This window comes from Pinus tabuliformis, chromosome 7 (assembly GCF_031772625.1).
Source record: "Pinus tabuliformis cultivar Carrire ecotype Pingquan chromosome 7, CPIR1, whole genome shotgun sequence".
Classification (NCBI taxonomy): domain Eukaryota; kingdom Viridiplantae; phylum Streptophyta; class Pinopsida; order Pinales; family Pinaceae; genus Pinus; species Pinus tabuliformis.
The window spans coordinates 1,988,876,350-1,988,899,342 of NC_142293.1; the positions used below are offsets into that span (position 1 = coordinate 1,988,876,350).

A 22,993-nucleotide genomic window follows, 5' to 3' on the forward strand; every position below is an offset into this window, starting at 1 on the left:
AAATGAATTTATAAAGCTGAGCATGGGAATGCCCTTCTCAGCTAGATCATGAAAAAATTATGAAGATAATGTATTATATTGTATCTTATTACAGGTCTCCTTCGAGCTTGAAAGAACTTCAGATCCTCATGATAAAGCATTTCACCCGACATCAAAAGATTAACGACCTCATGCTTTAGGGGGCAACTGTTATAGACATTTTGGGCACTGCAACCCCAAGCATAAAATGTCCATAAACCAAGGGCTCCTAAGTCCCAAAAGGTGTTCTTCCAACCCCTAAAAGAACAAGGTCAACTAATTACAACATCTCTCAGAAGTTCTCCATGAAAAACTACTCAGAACTTGTCAAAACTGGACCATTTCACCTGCTCCATAGGCAAAGTGCGTTGCATCCCACCTAAATACACACAGTAGGTGTGTTGCATTTCAAAACGCCCTTCTATGGGGTGCGATGGGCGAGAAGGGACAAATGGCAGGGTCAATCCGCAAGGTGGAGAAGCATGGAATCTTCCAGAAACTTTTCCTGTGACACTTGCCTATCTGAATTCGACCAGGGATGAGTAAGAGATCATCAATATCCAAGTGGAATCAAGAACTATCAGAGGGAAGACACTAATCAAATCACAAGCTGACTCATCTCCCTTGCAGACATCTATATATGGATCCCTCATCCCAGAGATCCAGAGGCTGGAATTTTGCATCTTGTAAGGAATTGTTGTTGGTTTCTTGAGGCAACATCATAGTGTTGGGTGATCTGAGCTTTTCATGACGTGAAGAAGGGCTTACTTGCTGAGAGGATGATGCTGGGTCAGAACAATTGGTTGTAATTCTCTTGGCTCTTTCTTGATTATCAATAAAACTATTCTAGTTTTCCTCCATACACTTGTGTGATTGATGTTTTATGCATTTGTGTGGTTAATATACATCTGATCCTATATTGCTTATGATAATAGATCCATGTTCTCGTATAGTGCTATGCTACTTTGATTCTACAGGTTCTGTGAAGCTGGGTACGAAAACAAGTAGCAAAGGACTATCAAAAGAGAGAGGAATTGAGCAAGGAACCAAGCGCAAGACAGAGGTTGGTCTCCTTTATTCTTCTCTCATCTATCTTTCATAAAGGAAAACGACAGTAGTTTTAGTTTGTTTGTTTCCAAGGTAGCTACCAGCCTTAGTGGGATTAGCGGTTCTGCATAGACACTATTCCCGGTAACATGTACCCTATCTTAGCACTCAAAATGAACCTCAAGGCTGAGAAGAGGCAATTCTGAGGTAACCGCAAACCAAGCTTTCGATCTGGCATCTAGCCCTACCAGACCAGAGAGGGCTCTCTCTTTGCCAAAAAAACGTGGCTACGATAAGTGAAGCTTAGGCTTGCTATGAAATACGGGGATTTGATTGAAAGTTGTGGGTAGAAAGAAACAAGAGAGGGGAACATTGGGCTATGGAGCCGAGGCTGGTTTCTGCCAGCAAACTTAGGGAAAAGTAAGTGTAATGCTCAGCCATATAAAAATTGTAAATGAGAGAAGAAAAGAGGAGAAAACCTGCTGCTCTGCAGGCATCAATCAAGGGATGGATTTACAGTGGCAGCGTTAGAAGGAAAAGAAACACAGGGTTACTCAACAGAGCATCTAACAGAGGATGGATTCTGCACAGGTAACCACTATGTTTAACAACAAAATCATTGTGAAAGGAGCATCATGCGTGAATGGATTCCTAACACTTCCCATAGATAATGTTGTAACAAGAATTAGCAGAAAAAACAAAGTATGTAAGTGATTTTACAAGGAACACATGCTGGACATTAAACACTCTGATGGATACCAAATCTAAAGGGCATAAACTACTCCATTAAAAATAATATTTAGAAGAAGCTTTACACAGTCCAAGGAAACCTCACTCTACTGCAAAAATCTAACCCCTACATCTTCAAAAATCACCCTATATATACCCTTTTACATATTAATTATGATTTCCAAAACATAGGAGTCAAAATAATTAAAATCAAAACGAACAAATATGTGCTACGATCAAATAACATAAATTAAAATTATAACTAAATAAGTTAATTAAATCTCATCAAAACAAAATAATTGGTTTTTTGTCGATTTCCTGAAGGTGTCATTGCTGGAAATCTGGGATACTCAAGAATACTAATTGATTCTCTTCCACCTGCACCCTATAAATACTTTAAATGCCCAAAATTTTTTCCATCTGTTCATTGAATGATTTGGAATAATGCCACATCCCATGAAAAACTTGATTTGCTGCTGATTTCATGGCTATAACACTTGCCACCAAAACTACTCTACTTCCTTTCACGGGACCTATTTCCATGCCTACATTCATATTTATCATAATGCCTTCACCTTTATATGATTTGTTTGTAGAATATCCACTCTCATATTTTGGGAATCACAACTTGTCGAACTGCCATAATTTCTTCTCCCAAGGACATAATCTACCACCCAGATAGGAATAGCCTCATCAGTTGTAGCATTCCATGCATAAGAACCAACAAATAATCCAGATTTATCCTTCTGAAGATCAATCCTCTCTAATTCACTTTGTCTGCATGCTTTCTCAAAGTAATCCTCTACATAGATTTTCTAAGAATCAGATGTTATTGATGCCAAGAATGAATTTTTAGGTGCAATAACTAAATACGTTGCCCCAAAAATAGTGTCTGGTCTTGTTGTAAAAACAATCAGCTTCAATTCCCTCTCTTGTCCATCTCTATCGAGGACATAAAATTCCAATTCAGCACCTTTTGACCATCCAATCCAATTATGTTGCATTTCCTTAAAGCTTTCAGGCCAATCTAGTCCATCCATATTTTTTAGAAGGTGGCCAGTATACTCAGTAATTTTAAGCATCCATTGGTGCATTGGCTTGCAGATAATAAGATGTACACCTTGTTCACTAACACCATCAATGACCTCCTCATTTTCCAAAACAGTGCTAAGGGCAGGGCACCAATTAACCGGAACTTCTGCCTGATATGCAAGTCCCTTCTCAGCACATAGATTCTACGTGCAATGCCCCTTGAGGATGGCCCTACATGCATCACCAAAGGGCTACGCGTAGCACCCCCAGCTTCTTTGCGTCACCCCATCTATCATGGTTGCTTTCTTGGTTGTGCTCTTATCATAAGCATGACAGAAAAACAAGAATCCTTGGAACCAGTACACAAGGTTGCTTCAAAACTAGGCCACAACCTATCTAGTTTGCCTCCCCAGACAAATTTTTTAAACTTGTAGAAACAACTTTTCTTGTATGAGAAATTGAGATGCCTCCTCTATCTTAATATTCACTGGTGTTTCCATCTTATAAACACATACATCAAGCTGAGTCGAATAAACTTTAAAATCCATCCGATTTGAATAAATGTCATAACATAAGATATAAAGAGGTCCAATTTTAGAACCCAACCTGAAGTTAGGTCATTTAATTTCACTACACTCAACATCTGGCAATTGAAAACCGATTTTCCACTTCCCAACTTTCTTCAAATTGACGTTTGGCATTGTCCTTTTTTGTGAAACCTCGGCAATATTTGACATCATATTTGACTAGAAACTCTCCACCTTTGCAAATAGAATGTGCACTCTAAGTTAAACCACAATGAAAATCAGAAGTCTTAGGCATGCTCTAAGACTTTCCTCTTGATAGCCATGGTAATAGCATAAACATACAAGAGCACCCATCTCCTATGATGATATTCAGAGGACAAAATTGTGGTATGAATTGAGCCCAACATTTCTTTCAGATCAACTTTGCTACAAAAAAAGTCAAGGAATCAATGGAATAATCAAATCAAATGCTTCAGAATGATGCCCCAAAGGCTGTGAACAATAACTAGCTGAAAATATCACTGCATAATATATTTCCTTCACAAAGCATTGTCCTATAGAAGCATATTCTAGGTGTATATTCAGAAAGCATGGGTTCTCCCTACTCTGTGACAACGTAATAGAACCTACAATTACTTGATCTTGCTTCACCTCTAAAGGATCGTAGATATAGAGCAAAGTCAGGGCCCAATAGTACAAGTGTATTAGGTGATTTCATACACTTTTTCTTTGATGTACACCATTTACATGAACATCTCCAAATAAAGAGATGTCTATTGATGATGTTGACTAGGTATCACTAGATGTTGTTGCATTCCCTCCAAATGAAATGTCAAACCATAATGCAAAACCATGCAAGGATGCTTTGATCATAGACGATGCACTAAAATTTGCAGTATCTGATTTCAACTCCTGTATTGTGACAATCGTACAATCAATTTGTGTGATAACAATTACCCATGTCAACACATTTTCTACTCTAATAGTTTCGATACAAGGCTCCTCCAAGGTACATTGCTTTGCCAATGGTAACATCACAGACATATCAATTCCATAAAAATTTCACCAAAAGTCAGTACTTTCACTATGGCTTTCAGGATGTGTAACTAGTGCCATGTATAATGTCATGTGAGAAGGCAAAATTAGCCCCCCTGACTTGAGCCAACGATCTCTTGCAACGAGTACACTAGAAAGCATGCTCTCATATAGAAGCATGTAACCCATCCATTGTGATATAATGACATATACCTCCTCATCAATTTCAACCTCCCTAAGATTCATACTCATAAATCTCCAAGTAAATCCTCTCTAGAACCATGAGACCAGAAACTGTAAACCTTTCACCAACAATATCACTATCAGCAATGTACATTGCCTTTTGCACAAATTCATGAATATCTCTTTCAATCAAAGCAAAGAAACGAGCTCTCCATATGTTGAGATGAGGATTAGTAGCACGAAAATAGACCTCAAATGCTATGTTCTCTCCTTCTCTATCACAATACAGCCACAAAACCAACCACTAGCATCTCCTAGTTTCCTCTAGATCATTCAATACATGAACTATTGCATTGGGAGATCTTTGAGTCAATCATTCCTTCGATCATATGGAGCAGGTTGTGGGAGTGTGATATACCATTGGAAAGATTTTTCTGAGCTGCTTCCGATGAAAATGCTTATGACAGGTTTTGCATTGAAGATCATGTGCAAAATATCTCTGAAAACCCGATATAGTAAGAGCCCAATTTGATCCCTGTTGACAGGCTGCAAAGGCTGGAACTAACATTGACCTTATTGGGGATGGCAGCTCCTTGGAGGTGTCACAAACACCATAGACCAAGTGCCTCATCCATTGGGTAATACGGTCACAAATAGGTATAAATCCAAAAAAAATACATACTGCAATCTATATATAAACAAATACCAGAAACTGAAATGCTACCTTAGGCAGCTTATTTATTTACAAACCTACCTTACTCTGATGCAAAATTTATCAATCAACCAATGCTGTAATGCCTGACCAAACAATCAAGTAGCTGTGGCCACAATGATGCTAGGGAGTTCTTGAACTAAGACACAATTGGAAATGATGACAACAATACATGTGCAAAATGAGTCTAGCTGTGTAAAAGACAATCTCGTTTATCATTCAAACTGAAAAAATACTCCATGTATGCAACAATAGGATCATAGAAACCCGACCATGTCTGCTGCCCTAACTCCTCAACATATGGTTCCAGCTTCAAACTGTCAATGCAAACATCCACAGGCAACCCTATTGTTTCTTGTTTTGAAGGAGGGATAGTTTCCAATAACCTTTTGGGATCTCAGAATTCATATAATTGGATCTGATCATTTAAATACTCAATCTCCTTCTCAAATTTTTCAACAACTAACTCAAAGAAACCAATTTTACCTTTAGGAGGAAACTTCAGACATATCAAACATTGAAGCATGGTAATGAAAAATACCTCATCTATTTCAATATGCACTAACTGATCTCTAACTTCTTTGAAAACTTCACAACACACAGGGTTTGCCACATACCCTACCATCTTATTCTAGTACATGAACAAATTAGTGAGCACTGGAATCTCTGGATTGAGTTGGAGTTGCCAAGTGAATGTTTTAGCCTTCATATGTCTAATCATTGTCCACCTTTAGCAACCATAACTGCAACTTGAATGATTTTTTCCCAGAGAAGATCTATCACCTCGATTCCCGGCGACGGCGCCAATATATTAGCACTCATAATGAACCTCAAGGCTGAGAAGAGGAAATTTTGAGGTAACCACAGACCAGAGAGGGCTCTCTCTGTGCCAAAAAAACGTGGCTGTGATAAGTGAATCTTAGGCTAGCTATGAAATACGAGGATTTGATTGAAAGTTGTGGGTCAAAAGTAGCAAGAGAGGGGAACATTGGGCTATGGAGCCAAGACTAGCTTCTGCCAGCAAACTTGGGGCAAAGTAAGCATAATGCTCAGCCAGATAAAAAATGTAAATGAGAGAAGAAAAGAGGAGAAAACCCGTTGCCCTAGAGGCATCAATCAAGGGATGGATCTACAGTGGCAGCGTTAGAAGAAAAAGAAACACAGGGTTACTCAACAGAGCATCTAATAAGGATGGTTCTGCACAGATAACCACTACATTTAACAACAAAATCATTGTGAAAGTAGCATCCTGTGTGAATGGATTCCTAACACTTCCCTTAGATAATTTTGTAACAAGAATTAGCAAAAAAAACAAAGTATGCAAGTGATTTTACAAGGAACACATGCTGGACATTAAGCACTGTGATGGATCCCAAATCTAAAGAAATAAATTTCTCCATTAAAAATATTATTCATAAGAACCTTTACACAGTCCAATGCAACCTCACTCCACTGCAAAAATCGAACCCCTACATCTTCAAAAATCACCCTAAATATACCCTATTACATATTAATTATGACTTCCTAAACATAGGAATCAAAATAATTAAAATCAAAACGAAAAAATGTGTTATGGTAATAAAATAAATTAAAATTATAACTAAGTAATTTAATTAAATCTCATCAAAATAGAATAATTGGTTTGCTGTTGATTTGCTAAAGGTGACATTGCTGGAAATCTGGGATACTCAGGAATACTAATCGATCCTCTTCCACCTGTGCCCTATAAATGCTTTAAATTCCCAAAAGGTTTGCCATTTGTTCATTCAATGATTTGGAATAATGCCACATCACTTGGAAAACTAGATTTGCTATTGATTTCATTGTTGTAACACTTGCCATCAAAACAACTATGCTTCCTTTCACAGGACCTATTTCCGTGCCTACTTTCATATTTATCATAATGCCTTCACCTTTATATGATTTGTTTGTAGAATATCCACTGTCATATTTTGGGAATCACAACTTGTCGAACTGCAATAATTTCTTCTACCAAGGACATAATCTTCCTTCCAAATAGGAATAGCCTCATCGGTTGCAGCATTCCATGCACAAGAACTAGTAAAGACTCCAGATTTGTCCTTCTCAAGATCAATCCTCTCTAATTCACTTTTTTTGGATGCTTTCTCAAAGTAATCCTCTACATATATTTTTTGAGAATCGAATGTTATTGATGCCAAGAATGGATGTTGAGGTGCAATAACTAAATACATTGCCCCAAAAACAGTGTCTGGTATTGTTGTTAAAATATTCAGCTTCAATTCCCTCTCTTGTCCATCACTATCGTGGACATAAAATTCCAATTCAGTGCCTTTTGAAGATTCAATCCAATTATGCTAAATTTCCTTGATGTTTTTAGGCCAATCTAGTCCATCCATATTTTTGAGAAGGCGGCTAGTATACTCAGTAATTTTAAGCATCCATTGGTGCATTGGCTTGCGGATAAAAGGATGTAAACCTCGTTCACTAACACCATCAATAACCTCCTCATTTGCCAAGACAGTGCTAAGGGCAGGGAACCAATTAACCAGAACTTCTACCTGATATGCAAGTCCCTTTTCAACACACAGGCTCTACGGGCAATGCCAAAGGGCTATGTGCAACGCCCCTTAAGGATGGCCCTACGCGCAATGCCAAAGGGCTACGCGTAGCACCCCTAGCCTCTCTGTATCACCCCATCTGTCATGGTTGCTTGCTTAGTTGTGCTCTCATCGTAAGCATGACAGAAACACAAGGATCCTTGGAACCAATACGCAAGGTTGCTTCAAAACTAGGCCACAACTTATCCAGTTTTCTTCCCCAAACAAAATCTCCGATACTTGGAGAAACATTTTTTCTTGTATGAGACATCCAGATTCCTTCTTTATCTTAATCTTCACTACCATTTCCATCTTATAAACACGTACATCAAGCTGAGCCAGATAAACTTCAAAAGCCATTCGATTTGAATAAATATCATAACATAAGATATAAAGAGGTCCAATTTCAATCCCAACCTAAAGTTAGGTCGTTTAATTTCACTACACTCAACATCTAGCAATTGAGAAACGATTTTCAACTTCCCAAATTTCTTCAAATTGACATTTGGCATTATCCTTTTCTATGAAACCTCAACAATATTTGACATCATATTTGTCTAGAAACTCTCCACCTTTGCTAATAGAATGTGCACTTTGAGATAAACCACTATAAAAATGAGAAGTCTTAGGCATGCTCTAATACTTTCCTCTTGACAGCAATGGTAATATCATAAACATACAAGAGCACCCAGCTCCTATGATGATATTCAGAGGACAAAATTGTGGTATGAATTGAGCCCAGCATTTCTTTCAGGTCAACTTTTCTACAGAAAACGTCAAGGAACCAATGAAATAATCAAATAAAATGCTTCAAAATGATGTCGCAAATGCTGTGAACAATAACAAGATGAAAATATCAACGCATAATAGATTTCCTTCACAAAGCATTGTCCCCCAGAAGCATATTCTAGGTGTATATTCAGAAAGCATGGGTTCTACCTACTCTGTGACAACAAACCTAGAAGAATCTACAATTACTTTATCTTGCCTCACCTCTAAAGGATCGTAAATATAGAGCAAAGTCGGGGCCCAATAGTACAAGTGTATTAGGTGATTTCACACACTTTTTCTTTGATGTACACCATTTACATGAACATCTCCAGATATAGAGTTGTCTATTGATGATTTTGACTGAGTATCACTAGATGTTGTTGCATTCCCTCTAAATGAAACATCAAACATAATTCAAAACCATGCAGGGATGCTTTGATCATAGACGACACACTAAAATTTGCAGTAACTGATTCCAACTCTTGTATTGTGAGAATGGTACAATCAATTTGCGTGATAACAATTACCCATGTCAAGACATTTTTTGTTGTAATAGTTTCAATACAAGGCTCCTCAAGGGTATATTTCTTTTCCAATGGTAACATCATAGACATATCAATTCCGTAAACATTTCACCAGAAGTCAATACTTTCAATTTATCTTTCAGGATTTGTAGCTGGTACCATGTATAATGTCGCGTGAGAAGGAAAAATTAGCCCCCCCGACTTGAGCCAACAATCTCTTGCAACGATTACACTAGAAAGCATGCTCTCATATAGAAGCATGTAACCCATCCATTCCGATTAATGAAATCTACCTCCTTATCAATTTCAACCTCCTTAAGGTTCATACTTATAAATTTCCTAGTAATTCCCCTCTAGAACCATGAGACCATAAACTATAAACATTTCACCAGTAATATCACTGTCAGCAATGTACAGTGCCATCTGCACAAATTCATGGATATCTCTTTCAGTCAAAGCAGAGAAACGACCTTGCCATATGTTGAGATGAGGATTAGCAGCACAGAAATAGACTTGAAATACTATGTTCTCTCCTTCTCTATCACAATCTAGCCACAAAACCAACCACTTGCATATCCTAGTTTCCTCTGGATCATTCAATACATGAACTGCTGGACTGGGAGATCTTTGAGTCAGTCATCCATTCGATCATATCTTCCGATCTGGGAGTCAGGTTTGGGAGTGTGATATACCATTTGAAAGCATTTTCTAACTTTCTTTTGATGAACATGCTTATGTCATGTTTTTCACTAAATATCATGTGAAAAACATCTCTAAAAGCCTGACATAGTAAGAGCCCATTTGGATCCCTGGTGATAGGCTGTGAAGACTAGAACTAACACCCTAAGAGTGTATCGATCTGCGCAAGGGCCGATCTGAGGCATTGGAAGACATCACACTAGTCTCTGGATGTAGAAACTTGGTTCTTGCATTCCCCCATACTGCTTCGAGTGAGATTGCAAGCTACGCTACGCAGGTTATTTCCGAAAGGGCCAGTAGTGTATGGATTTGTTGGTTGGCGTAGCAAACTCTGAACCTAGGTGAGGACCCCCTAAGCCAACACATTGTAATTTTTTAATATATATATATATATATATATATATATATATATATATATATATAGAGAGAGAGAGAGAGAGAGAGAGAGAGAGAGAGAGAGAGAGAGAGAGATATTTTGGGCGTGGTTCATGGAGACCTTCGGTCAATGGGTCGCGCTACATCCACGGGAAAAATCTGGGCTGACGCCCCTTGGCCTACTGCAAGACTTGACCCCAAGAGCTTTCGGGAATTGACCCTGCGACCTCCCATTTGGCGAGGCCCAGACTTGACCGATTGAGCTAACCCTTAGGGCTTTTTAATATATATATATATATATAAAGAAGGGAGATGAAAAAGAAATATGCTGGCATATTTATGCAAAAAGTCTTAACCAAAAACTAATATTTCTGGGTAGTTTAGATTTTAAAAATGCCTCTTTCACTTCTTTATTTCTTTTGTCCTTCTATTTCTTTTCAGGTGCCAAAACTATCAGTATTTTTATTGGCCATTATCATCATCATAAACAAAAATAAGGAAGCCTTCTTCTAATTAATAAAGGAAATATGATAATAAAGAGTAAAGACAAAATTCTTATCATTTTCACCCAACTCACAGTTCTGTAATCAAAATCAAATTCAACATCAAGAAGGATATCAAAAGAAACATTAAAGTATGTAAGAATACTTGAGTTATATTTCATTTAAGAACTTAGATTTTAAATTATGTATGTGATATCAAAATATTGAGGACCTTCTAAATATGCTAAACATTATGACCTTAAGCCCTCATCATTACAATGCTTCTCATATGAAGATCCAATCAATAGATCAAACATATAACACCAGTCCTTCAAAATTAGATCTAGGAAGTTGTGTAAGTACAAGTTGAATGCAACATGAATTCTTCCATCAATATCTTACCCTTCCATCATTTCAAACCCACTCCATATTCATTTTACTCATTCCAAATCCCTTCATTCTCTTCATGATATTCCACTTCTCAGTCAAAAAATGAATTCTAGGTTGAATACATCTCCACACTATGTGTATGCTTGTTCTTTATGAACCAAATGGTGTCAAATTCCTCGAGGCTTATCCATGGGTTAAGGAGAACTACAACATGTGGGTTCGCTCCAATTCTTCAAAAAAAATTATGGACATGAAATAGATATTATTAAAGCCTTTGCCCAATCATTTGATGGAGTGGAAGCCAAAATAGGAGATGTTAAACTCATCCTTACAGAGTCAATAATAGTCAAAGCAACATGTTTACCAAGGAACGCAGAAATATGGTTCAAAAATAAAATAATTAAAGAGAATTAGTGGGTTCACTTCTTAAGGAAACTAGGTATGGACTTGTCTATTTTAAAGAAAGGTATCCCAGTGACAACATTAAAAGGAAAATGACGAAATCTCTTGCTTGTAATTCAAAAATTTATAATAGTTGAAGGCTGGTTTGAAACAATGTTTTTGTATCATGCTAGGATTATGACGCATTTTTTTGGTGGGTTTGAAATCAATCTACCTTACTTTCTACTTCAAATTTTAAACAAAATGGAATTTAGTATCCCGAGAGAATCTAGGTCCACAGATAACTCTTTGTACCATCATGGAATTCTTAATATTTTGGTTGCAACACATTTACAAACAAAAGGGGATAATTGGCAAGATTTCTTAGTAATAAAATATTTTATTGAATCTCCCGAAAAAGAACCAAATAGTAGGGTCAAATGAAGTAGAAGAAAACCTAACCCTGAAAAGGAAAGAGTAGAAGAACAATTTTAGGAGCCAAATATGACTGAAACTCCAGAGGAGCCATTTGAGGACAATACTCCACATTTCCAATACTTTGAAATGTGTAAACATAAAAGTGATAAGAAATACCTAAGAAAGAAGAAAGCTAGCCCAAGCCAGCTGAAATTTGAACAAATTAAGAAAAAAGAGGACAACAAAGTAAAAAATAAGAACACTGGGAGCTCATGAATAAATTTAAGAAGGAGTAAAATAATTTTAAAAATGTCAAACACTCAATCATTGGAAATTATAAATTTGGAGGATGAAGAATTTCACACACCTCCTCATACAGTCAGTCCAACAGTTAGTCCAATAGGTAATCAAACAAGGTGGACCCCAGAAATCGATCCAGATCAACAAAGATAACTAAGATTATGTAGAATCTCTAGAGGAAAACGAAAAACTAAAAGAAAAGTCATCTCAATTTTAAATATACGAGACCTCAACAACAAAACAAAGAACAAAATAGGGACACAACATTGAAGAGAATCTAAAGAAAGATATTATGAAGTGGAGGTTCTTAATAAATATGTAATTTAGGAAAGGGAAGCAGTTAAGGTTCATAATGAGATACTTAGAACTCAGAATGACAACATACATTTACACCTCTGTCATTGGTACAAAAAGAATAAGAAATGTATAGTTCAAAATACGTTTCTTAAAAATAGGGTCAAAGGATTACAAAGCATAATTCTACTGAAGAAACCAAGGACCATGTTTGGCGTTAAAAAGAAGAAAGAGAATACTATCTTGGATGTACTTGCAAAGCCTCAGAGATCCTTCACTAAAGAATGATGGAAGAAACAATCTTGAAATTTTTGGTGCATGAGGACATACAAAATATTTAGTGTGGGGGAGTGTTGAAGTCTAGAAATGTCTCCTTTTGACCATGCTTTTTTCCATCGCGTTTCACCTTTTTGTTATTTTCTACAAAATCATCATCATATTAAGTCAAGATCAATACCTATAGGGTATTAATCATACATATTTAAATTTTATGTTTTTAGTGAAATTATGACAAAAGTATCTTGCAATTACCGAATTTTGTCTATTTTGTAACTGATATCTATTTCCACAGCAAAATCCATTGTTAGATAGGTTGCAACATTCCAAAACAAGAAAGAAGATTGTTAAAAGATTACATTTTCCTTCAAGATGGTTAACCACCTACTGAGATTTCTTGTCAAGCTAAGCGAAATGAAAGATTGAGTCAAACTTTGGAAATGCATGTTGCAGTTAAACAAAGGTGGTAGAGAATCAAGCGAGTGAGCACTTAGCTATTAAGACATGTAATCTCTTATAAATTTCTTTTCCAATAGAAAAACATAAAGATATTGGACTCTTAGTTATTGATATCGTAGGTGTCAAATTTCCTTACAGTTTGTTGGCTTAAAACTCTTTAAAATTCATTTTTATCATTTATATAAATAACAGTTGTGAGACAAAGAACACATTAGTGTCAATTATTGTGATTATGTTTATAATCCTTTTGTGGACAACTTGACACTCTGTTCCCTTAATACAAGTTCTTGTTACTTTATAAATGCATGTGTGAAGAATCATTGATTGTTAATTAAACCCTACACTCTGGGAGGGCCCCCTGTCAGATGTGAGATTATTCTTTAGATTTTCATTATTGTTAGCATTAACATTTATTTTAAAGTTTACTTGTAGCTCTTCTTTTTGTGATCGCCATTTTTACAGGGTACTCATAAACAAAAAATACCAAAAAGAGTTTACTTATGCTATGCATTTTTTATATCACTATTTAGTTGTTTTAGCATTCAATTTCAATTTCTCTTAATCATTTCCTCGTTTACATTTAACTTCTGATATGGTAAAAAAGGTACATTTTAGAGGTTGATGCTTACATTAGTAATTAGTCTTAAGTTGAAGTTTCACATTTTGAATTTCATTGTCATTCTCTTTTTGAAGAAACTTTATATTTTGTAATCTAAATTTCATTATCATTTTCTCATATTTTTCAAATAGCTTAAAGATTTATCTTTCAACAACTAATAGAGAATGAGTTCAATTATGTAGCATTAGACTTAAATCATTTTCTTTCATTCTTCATTTTCAAGAATTTTCCTTTGACATTTAGAATTAAGTGTGGATTTTTGTGCTATAGATAAGATATTTTATTTTCAAAAGGTTAGTTTCGATATGGCTCTAGATTGAAAAAACATTTGCATTGGTTCTCCCCAAATTGTATATAAATAATTCGTTCGTCTTTAAAATTAGTTTCATTCTTAGATCACTTAATTTATAGAAGAAATCCTAGCATATATAGTGAACATGCACTTCACAAGTACAAATCCTCGTTGACATTTAATGAAGTAAATTAAAGAGAATTAATTTACCAAATAGTAAGATGATGGGATACCTAGGGGGCTCCCACTAGCTTTGTCAATGTTACAATTTTTTCTTACAAAGTTTTGCAGCCTTTTTAATTAAAGGGAAAGGTTTTTGCCTCCTTTTTCAACAAATGGAAGAATATGGGTTCTTCTTGGGGTCTAAGATAATCTGAATCACGAAATTTTGGGCAACACTTCCCCCTCTATGTTCAATAAGTCTGAAAAAAAAGCACATTGTTGAGGGTAAAATATGCCCCAAATGGCTTTGGGAACATCGAAAAGCTTATTCTATAATCCAAAAAAAATATCTAAGAGAAATTTTATTAAAATACTAGTCTAAGTAAGCAAGTAAGAAGTAACTAAAGCTAGTTGTTATTGAAAATATTTTACCTATTGTTTGTGTAGAAAATAAATGGCATTCAAATATTCCAGATAGACTAATTGATAGCCTATGATAAAGTAACTAGGAATATGAAAAAAATAAAATCATCTTAAAGAAAGATAACAAATAGAGCTTGTATATGGAATAGTTAGGAAATGGATTATTTGGTGGAATTTTTATTCTTATAGTTTCGATTTTATAAAGTATCTAGCCAAATTGATCCACCTTTTCAATTGAAGTGTATGTAAATCTAAAAACCTTGCCATAAACTCTATTAAATTTAGATGTTCTCAACGTAAGAAACTTTGGAAATATGTCAATCTACAAGAAGTACATATAATCCTTGATTTGTAAGAAAACAAATAGACTTCCTCACTATAAAATTCAGAAATATACTCCTACTAGGTAACAATACTACTTTCCAACCCTACAAACAAAGCTTGAAAGAAAATTAAAAGAAAACAAGTTTATGCCATGCATTAAAATCAAGCATCCATGAAAAGATTGTACACCATAATTTTCCTCCAAGTCCCTTGTTTCTTCCCATATTGAGTACAATATAAATGTAAGCAAGACTATATTCCAATCCACCACTAAATTTTTTGAAATGGAGGATATTTCTTTGTTTTGTAGACCAAGAGGGGGGATTTTTCGAAGAAGAGATGAATATGAAGAAACTCTTAAACTGGAACAATATCAAACTCTTTCACATGGAAAACGAGCAAACCATCTCACTTATTTTTTTATAAAAGAGGAAAATTCTTAACTAGAAAAAGTGGTAGCTTTTAAGTTAGAAAAAGATAAAACTATTTAACTGAAAAAGAGGAAACTTTTTAAGTAAATAAAAAGTTTATTATTTACCTTTTTGAGTCAATAATTAATTTTCATGAGGAAAATCAACCTTTTCTCTCAAAAGTGGGGTAATAAGGTAAAGTGGGTACTTTTATTTAGAAAAAGAGTAACCCCAAGCAATATGACACTTCCTAGTACCACCTTTTTAATTATTAATTAAATATTACAAGAAAAATCTCATTTGTAGGAAATTTTTAATTATTAAAAAAGTCTTAGAAAAATCTAAAGCAATGCCAAGACTATGGATAATGAGTAGCATGGGAATATACATTGAATATACACTTATATGACACCACTTAGATATATCCATTAGGATGTACACCAAGTTTGGAGGTATCAGTGAAAAAAATTAGGAAATTATTAACTGATAACAAGCAAAAATTAGTTAACCAAGTAAAAAGACACTCTAAGGTAACCTCCCTAATAAATAAGTCATGGGGAGATAAGTATTTTACATAACTTCATCAATATAACATCATTTATTATAATTTCCCCATGGTTGTATGGAAGTTTCGTAGAGAATAAAACCAGGATGAAGGGGGAATTGTCTTGCAAGGCTTATGAACATGAAATTTGAACAAATGTCTTATTCAAACTTGGTGGCTCACTACATGTCCTACCTACTACATATAGGGAGGTAAAATGTAACTCCACATTGGGATTTGTGCTAGATATTTATTAAAATAAGGCATGCAATAACTCAAAAATATGTAAACTATAAAATCACAAATGTCTTGCCAAAAAAACAATACTAGCACATGCACTATACAAAATTATTAGTATTTTACCAGCTATAATATATTATATAAAATACAAGGAATGAATGTTATAAGGAAGAAGATGAATAAAAAATATTATAAGGAAGAAGATGAATAAAAGACTAAGGAAAGATCTAGAAATATTTGATAAAGGATTGCCTCTGGGCATTAGATGTTTCCTATGAAGGATAACTTAATAAGTTTCCCATCCATAGGCAGATTCGTTGGTTCACCATCTAGTTGGATAAGGTGAAAGAGGTTTGGACTAGACACATCACGAATGGTGAAATACCCTATCCATAGGATGTTCCCCTTTGCATGTTTCTCTATATTTTCTCTACTTTTGTCCCATAACAACACTATGTCACCTTCCTAGAAACTTCGTGTATTAAAATATTTATTAAATGCCTTGTTAACTTTAACATTACTCTTGCAACTCTGATCAAATGCAATACTTTTGAATTCATCCAATTTTATCATCTAATTTAACCTATTCCGAATTTTATCTCTTTCTGAACTAAAACCCTGAAGGAGATGATACATTCAATGATTTAGACATACTTGCAAAGTGATATCCAAACCATATGCTAACTCAAAGGTTCTCTTTCCAATGGTACTTTTCTTTGTTATTCTGTTAACCCGTCGTGCATAATTGATTTTCTTATCCCATGACCTTTTAATGTTTCCTATTGTGTTCTGAATGATAGTCATCAAATTTTTATTGCTAGGATCTCCTCAACCATTTACTTGGCGGTAATAGTTTTATGAATGGGATAGGACAATACCACACTGGAAGCAAAAAAGGGGACTTTTTGTTGATATAAAGGATTTCAAATTGTTACTTATGTTAGCATCTTATAATTTTTATAGGATTTTTTTATTATAGCTGATCATTATTATGTTTGAAATGTTGTAAACAATATTCCATATTGTAACTTATTTCCAAAAAAATTCAAAACTTTAAGAAAAATAAAACCTATGCTTGCAAGTCAAAATGCAGCATTAGAGGATAATTAAGTATGTTTAAATTAAACTAGTCACGTCATTTAAATATGATTAAATAAATTGTAATAAGGCATTGGTACTAGAGATTTGATTTTATTGCAAAAAGGTATGCGAAATATGATGTGGGACTGTTCGCTTTAAACTCCGTAGTCCTCCCCGCACCCGATCACGATCTTGTTTTGATCCAATGGCTCTTAAGCCTTTTTGGACCCCCCCCCCCCCCCCCATGATTCTCTTTAATGATGAGGGTGGGGTTCTGAAAGAGGTTTCCCCACCATTGCTTGTCTTCCCCTCATGTTTTTGGAGCCCCCCATTCCAATACCACAAACAACCTTTGTTGGGTGCAGGAATTGCACTTAAGCAAACTCCTCAAAACTTAATTGTCAACCCGGGGGATTCGTAAACTTAGAGATGACGCATAGGAAATGTAGAGATGGTATGAATTTTCTTGTTAGAAATTCCTACTTTCTTAAAGAAAAGCTTGCAGAATCAAAAGAGTAAAAGATAACCGAATCATCAAACTAATCTAGTGCTGGAACAAGAAAGAATGCATTTGCAAAGGAATCAAAATAAAAAGGCAATCACTCCAACTGATCAATTTTTAATTATTGAGTATGTGTTATGATTTATTTAGCAGAGACACTTGGTAGTCTCGTAGAATGGGCCCTTAAACTTGTTTCTTTATAGATTTTCTTCTTGCACTAGTGCAGGAACAGAGGTTTCTGTAGGAGGTATAAATGGTGTCTTTACCAAAGGCTTCTTACTTCATGCAAGGGCTCGAACTTCCAGGGTTCAGAGCACTCAGATCCTATGAAAAGAAACTGATTATTGCACCTGATCAAAGCTTCCTGCACTTAGCTATTAATTCTAAAAATGAGTGCTTAATTATTACGAGTGTCAAATTAAATTGCACACATAAAAGGTGAGTGTTCCTGATCTTAACAGAATGCAATAATGAAGAAACAATCAATATACATTTATCCTATCATAAGCATTTAATGAAAGAAAAGAACATTGTGGGAAGTAAGCTAAAAATTCTTGCTGCAACACACCAACGTGCACTGGTGCACGTTCATTTCTCCTGCTTGGACCAAGTGGGGAAAACCAATCAAATGGAATTGCAGGAAAGAAAATATCACACCAATGTGCACTAGTGCAGGTTCATTTCTCCCGCTTGGACCAGGCGAGGAAAACCAATCTGAAATCAAGTGCGGGAAAACAAATTGCAAGAAAAGGAAATTTATCTACTTCACACAACGGATCTACTTTCACTCAGACAGGAATGCATGTGCTGGAAATTAAATCACACTTGACAATGTAAACACAAATTACAGGGGGAAAAAATGGGGTAAATGTGCTAGGTTGGCTGGGCCCTAGCCTACCACCACATTTCCCTCTAAAAAATGCTGCTCAATAACTTAGATCAGACTCATTTGTTTAAAGGAACAAATAAGATTCGAAAAGCATGAGGTGGAGCTCCTTATTCCTATTAATTAACAAAGGTAAAGTACATCATGAAGTAGAGAGTCCAACCCAGATTTGGGTGATAACAAAAGGTACAATCTCCTGTTTAGAAACACAGTCGTGTTACCGCCTCCTCCTTTACGTGCATAATCGCTCCTCCTTTTATAATATGTTTACATGATAATTAATCGTATCCTTCGTAACCAATCATGGGGATTTCATCCCAACTAATTCTAATTAAATAGAATATTAGTACAACCATTCCCCTATTGAAAAAATAGAGATTTAATACAACTTTTCCAAATCTAGGCGTTTTCTAGATTTCTGGAAAAAATGGCATTTTTAACAAACTGCCTTCAAAGACCTCTTCTTATCTCCTCAACCGTTACGCATTTTAGAAAACGGCTCATGTCTTGCTTAGTTTCCTATACTGGGAAAAAAACCCATGTTTCAGAATTTTGAGATTCGCAACGATCGGTGTGGAAATCGAGGAGTAAATCGGCTATCGGGAAACTGCTGCGAATTAGGGTGGAAGTTGTAAAATATGAACTGGTGCCAGAATGTGTGGTGCAAGAATCCTACCGATACTAGTGCAAGAAATTTTCCTCTATCAGAATAGGCATATAACCAAATTTGTAAACCTGCAAACACACAAACTATTATTAAAGATGCGTTTAATGTTTAAATCTCATTAAAACAAAGGAATAACAAATACTTACTTATTATCTCTGAGAATGCACAAAACTATGACAATGACTAGTCAAGCTAAACAAAAGCATGAGTGATTTCGAGTAAAAGGTGATATAAAGCAAGGCACAATAGAGGCCCAACATCCCCCCATGTTGACCTTCTTTCATGTCCTCATGCAAGGAAATCAATTGTCGCATTGTTTCTCCCTTGCAAAAAGCAAGATTAAAATTATTTATGGGCATTTGTAATGATGTTTCTTGCAATTCTAAGTGATCACATTTCCTATGCTAGATAAAGCTTGTTTCATGAATAGAGTGTTTGCTGGACTCTTTGATTATTTATACTAATTTCAAGAAAATCTATCACAAGGACTACAATAAAAATACCAAATTTCAAGGATGGTACGTGTTTGCACTGATCTGCTTACACTGCCTAAACTGCACTGCTTTTCTAGCACTTTTCTGCTTGCACTACTGTATATTACAACGTGATTGCACTGGTGCAAGCATAAAATCTGCTTACAAAACTGGAAATTTTGGTAAAACGTGGGTTGGACTTTAACATGACTTCCTCAATCATACAGAAGGTTTGCTTTTCCATTTCTTTGATGCTTCTGAGCATATCCTTTTTCTCTTTCTCAGGTAGATCCTACAATAAGTTCATGGGGGAACAAAGAAGTGGGAAAAGGGAAAAATTCATAATGGGAAGGAAGTTTATTACAAGGATTCTAGGAACAGTACCATCAAGAGGGCATAAACAGAAGTGGGAGAGGAAAAAAATTCAAGGGGTAAAGTGGGAATTATCAAACAGATGGGAAGGTAATCATTCTGGGATTGAAGAAGAAAACTGATGGGGAATTATGAAAATGGGATACGAAGAAAGGCAGAAAAATTTCTGGAAGGTCTGCCTACTAACCATGTTACAGTTCTAATGAAAATATCAATTCTAAGAACGCAACAAGATTAGGTACAAAAAGTAGAAATTATAGACAAAAGAGTATGGTACATGCCTGTTACCTTGTCCCAAATGAATTCCTTATTTTGTTTATGCCCAAAGTCTTATAATGAAAATCAAATTTTGTTGAAAAGGTGCAATCTCAAAATAATTACCACAAGTTCATGCACCTACTATAGCAATCTTGTACCTAAATTTTGCTGCACATATTTAGAGGCAACCACCATGAATACACATTGTTGCCAACTAGAATCTTGTGAGTAGTCATCATTGAGTAATTCATCACTTTAAATACCATGAAAGTCAAAATGAGTTATGATACCAATTAGCAACCTCTTTATTGAACACTCTAAATTTCGTTGTCATTCGGATTCAAACTATAATTCCTCTTAATATAGAACAAAGAATAACCTTTACTAAGGGTACCACATCCTTAAAGATTCTTGATTTTTTAAACATATAACTCAAAGCATCATGTTCAAATTGTCTTTAAAACCATTGTCCAAAAAAAAAGGACAAGTTTAGGGGAAGAGAAAGATAGTCAAGAAAATCATAGTATGCAATTAACTTTAATACCACAGACATAGCCCTGCTACCCGCATGTGTCCATAACCTCGGCAGGGGTGTCCTTTGACCCATCGAAATGTCTATGTCCCACTTACTAGGCATGGATTCAGAGTTATATTATTTTAATTTTAGATGAAGGCCACTGTTTTGGCTTGATAACCAACTAACGGCAGTGCCACTCACAAGAAGTAACATGGATGAACAGGTCGACTCGTGATGAGACCTCCTATCTTCCAAATTTTCGGTTGAAAGCCATTACTCTGGCTTGGTGACAAGAAGCAGTAATGTCATGCATGCTAGGTCTGATGATCATGGTAGGTTGCCTCATCACGAGACCTCCTATCCTCCTCTAGATCTTTTGTATACTTTGATTATGATTAACCTAAAAGGTTACTTAATAAGTGGGGAGACAGATCTACTCCTTAAGAGTACGGGACGGCATGAAAAGTTTTTAATGACTAATCATTACTGACTAGTTCCTCTATCCCAAAGACTTATTAAAGATATCCCAGATATTGACTAAAAGACTCCTTGAATTAAGAATGCTAGTGTTCTCATGAATAGCTTATTATCATCTTAACAAGAGTGGTCCTCCATAGGGGGTTTCCAATAATACCTTCTAAGGGAAACTAAAATCATATATATCAGATGACAACTTCTTAGAGTGACTAGTCATGGTTACTTTGAACAATCATGAGGTATTAGAGTGAATCATACTCAAAAAGATGTGTCACAGATGTGTGTGTTAACAACCAATGCGGATCAAAAGTAGTCTTAGTGACTACACTTTTAAAAATCAAAAGCCCTAATAGCATCTTAATATCTTTATTCACCTACCCTACTTTACCTAAGAGGTGGAAGACTTCCTTTTATGTATAGGAGTACTTCCAATGAAGCCATGTGCGAATCAGGTGAAAATATATATTCATGCTCAAATTTATCATACAAACTTGAAAGTGTGCATGAGCATGAAAACCCAATGAATGTAAATGATATGACAACAAGAGTTTTAGAAGAGGATAATCTTGCCTTGCTTGAGTAGTTGTTTAGAACCAATGTTCAATGTAATCATGGTAGCATTGGTCCATTTCTAAATTTGGCCCATGCTACATGTCCTCTTCTTCCTTGTCATGTTGATTGTCCTCCTTAGGGCGATTAGTCTCCTGATCACATTCTAGATCTGCTGATAGACATGTCAAGAACTTTTCATTCTCTGTTTCCAATGGATATCCTTCATTGATTATAGTGCATGATTCATTCGTCTCCTTAGAAGAGACTTCTAAATCCTCTTGTGATGGTGGAGAAATGGAGAAGTTATTGACACTTGTCAAGATATTTTCTTCCTAAGAGGTAGAGATAAACATCCCAGCAGCTGCTAGGGCTTGAGAGAGAACCTTCATACTTGTTGTCATCTTTAATTCCATCTAGTTGATTGATAGTCCCTCTCTCCACACACATAATAGTAATAGGGGTTCTTACAACACCCAAAAAATGATATAACGTTAAAGATTAGGATTTTAAGAAGATAATTGGTTTTAAAAGTTATTGGCTGAAATAAATCTCACCACACTTGCATAAAAAATACAAAAAGATAAAGGTAGACTTAACCCTATTGCATCAACAGAAAATTCTTACCAAATCAAATCAACCCCTAGGCAACGACGCCAAAATTTTGGGTGCAGGAATTGCACTTAAGAAAACTCCTCAACACTTAATTGTCAACCCAGGGGATTCGTAAACTTAGAGACAAAGCACAGGCAATGCTAGAGATGGTATGAATTTTCGTGATAGAAATTCCTACTTTCTTAAAGAAAAGCTTACAGAATCAAAAGATTAAAAGATAACTAAATCATCAAAGTAATCTAGTGTTGGAACAAGAAAGAATTAATTTGCAAAGGAATCAAAATAAAAAGGCAATCACTCCCACTGATCAATTTTTAATTACTAAGTATGTGTTATGTTTTCCTTTAGCAGAG

General features: G+C 35.4%; 2 pseudogenes; both read right to left on the reverse strand.

The window, feature by feature from the left end:
- Positions 1–3,791: 3,791 nt before the first annotated feature.
- Positions 3,792–4,634, reverse strand: LOC149256443 (putative protein arginine N-methyltransferase 6 pseudogene; annotated as a pseudogene).
- Positions 4,635–8,638: 4,004 nt separating this feature from the next.
- Positions 8,639–9,483, reverse strand: LOC149256444 (putative protein arginine N-methyltransferase 6 pseudogene; annotated as a pseudogene).
- Between the last annotated feature and the right edge of the window lie 13,510 nt (positions 9,484–22,993).